Here is a 2,019-nt window from a genome sequence, read left to right on the forward strand (position 1 = left end):
TTATTGAGCGAAAACACCTAAAGCTCCACAAGGCTCCGGCAGGGGATGGTGGCGAACCCTACTGTACTCTTCCACCACAACTTTCTCTCACTCTTACTTTCTGTTTCTGTTGTACCTGTAATTCAAAGGGTCAGCCTTGTCACACTGAATATCCCCGAGAACTACATGAAGGGTACACGTGTCTGTGGAGTGCTCAGCCACTTGCACGTTAATTTCACGAGCATGCTGTTCCGTTGATTGGATCAACTGGAACCTTTGACGTTGAAAGCGACGGAGTGCCAACAACAACTTTGTAAGAACCAGAGACAGTTTCAGATTGGTTGGAAACAATGCATAAAAGGCCAGGGCAGATCCCCATTAGCTTCTTCAGTAGTTCTTCAATTTCAGGTTACATGTCTCTGCTTAGAGCACTGCTGTTGAGTGGTCTTTGTTGTCAGTTTGGATGTAGATGTCTCCAAAATATAACATCTGATACTGCTTGTTCAGCAAAGACTAGTTTGCATTGAAGACACAGGTGGAATGTGCCCATAAATCTCTCCCCTTTATGATTTATGAGCCACTAAACTTACCAACTACCATGCACACTAATAAGGTTGCCAGAGAAAATAGGTTCCAATTAGTTCATGGTTTGCCTTCTGGGCATCCCAGCTGAAATAATAAGCAATAATCAAATATGCAAACCAGTGCAGAAAATACCAAAAAGACCCTAACCCCATCACCATTACTATTCTCCCTTGAACCTTTGAAATATAACTCAAGGGAACTTTTATTTAAGAATAAATCCTTTGAAGCTGTAACTATTTCACTTATTTATACACATCTTGTCGAACCAGTTTGGTAAGAGATACAATCTATGGGGTTGGTGCATAATTATTGCGGCAGTTTTTCATCAAATTTTATTCAACAAAAACAATAACATGTAACAAAAACATCTTTAAATGATTATTCCGGAGAATATTCATCGTCTACTTCAATTATTGCTTGGCAGACGGTTAGACCATCATTTAAAAATGTTTTTATTGAATAAAATTTGTTGAAAAAAAGCAGCAATAATTATGCACCAACCTAATATGATGATATGTTGATACCAAGACAGTTGTAGTACAAGTACAGTTATGCATTTTCACAAACACACTCATTTTTTAATTTTTTAGAATGTATTAAAAAGCAATGTTTTGAATACAACATTAATAATGAGCCCATTTCTTAAATAAAAGTTTTCCATTTAGGGGGTAAAAAAAAAAAAATCAAATAAATTTACTTCAGATGTAAAAGAAAATTTATTTATGTGTTTATAGTTTAGACATCTTTAATACTTCATTAGTAAAAATTATAAAAAGAAAAAACAAATCAAATCAAAAACAGGGATTAAAAATAATGCATAAATGAAATCCACAAAATTTGGGTTGCAGTTCAGGAAACATGAAGATTACCAAGAAAATATCTGTAGTTGCAAGTTTGAAACAGGAAAGCTGGCTTAAGATGGGAAAGATCTAATCTGAAGTCAGGAAATGTTGACTTGATATTGTGAAATTTTCAGCTTTGAATTTATGCATTTAAATAGGCAGAAAAGACAACGAAAAACAAACAGAAAATGATTTTAGAGGAAATTTAAACACAATCTGTTATTAAATTAGTCTTAGCTGGTGGCACTTCATATATCTTTAATGGAAATGTAGACATCCCTTTAGCATTTAAACCTGCCATATCCGACCAAAAGTATTTTGCCTGTTTTATGTTCAAACTGGCCAGATCTGGTCTCTCACACCAACCCTACAATATTGTTTTAAACATTAACAGCTACCTCATCAAAATCTCATAGCTACAAGATAATGTATGATGAGTTCAAAACAATGTAGATGAAAAAGCATTAATTTTGGCAGAATAATGCAAACACTAAAGGGTTAAAACAGGCCAGAATAGGAAACTGAAGTGTAGCCCAAGTTGTTGGGATAGCTCCATGCTAGTTGCAAGATATATCATCAACATTTAATGTCTGTTTTCCATGCCGATATGGGT

Source organism: Octopus bimaculoides, chromosome 20 (assembly GCF_001194135.2).
Source record: "Octopus bimaculoides isolate UCB-OBI-ISO-001 chromosome 20, ASM119413v2, whole genome shotgun sequence".
Classification (NCBI taxonomy): domain Eukaryota; kingdom Metazoa; phylum Mollusca; class Cephalopoda; order Octopoda; family Octopodidae; genus Octopus; species Octopus bimaculoides.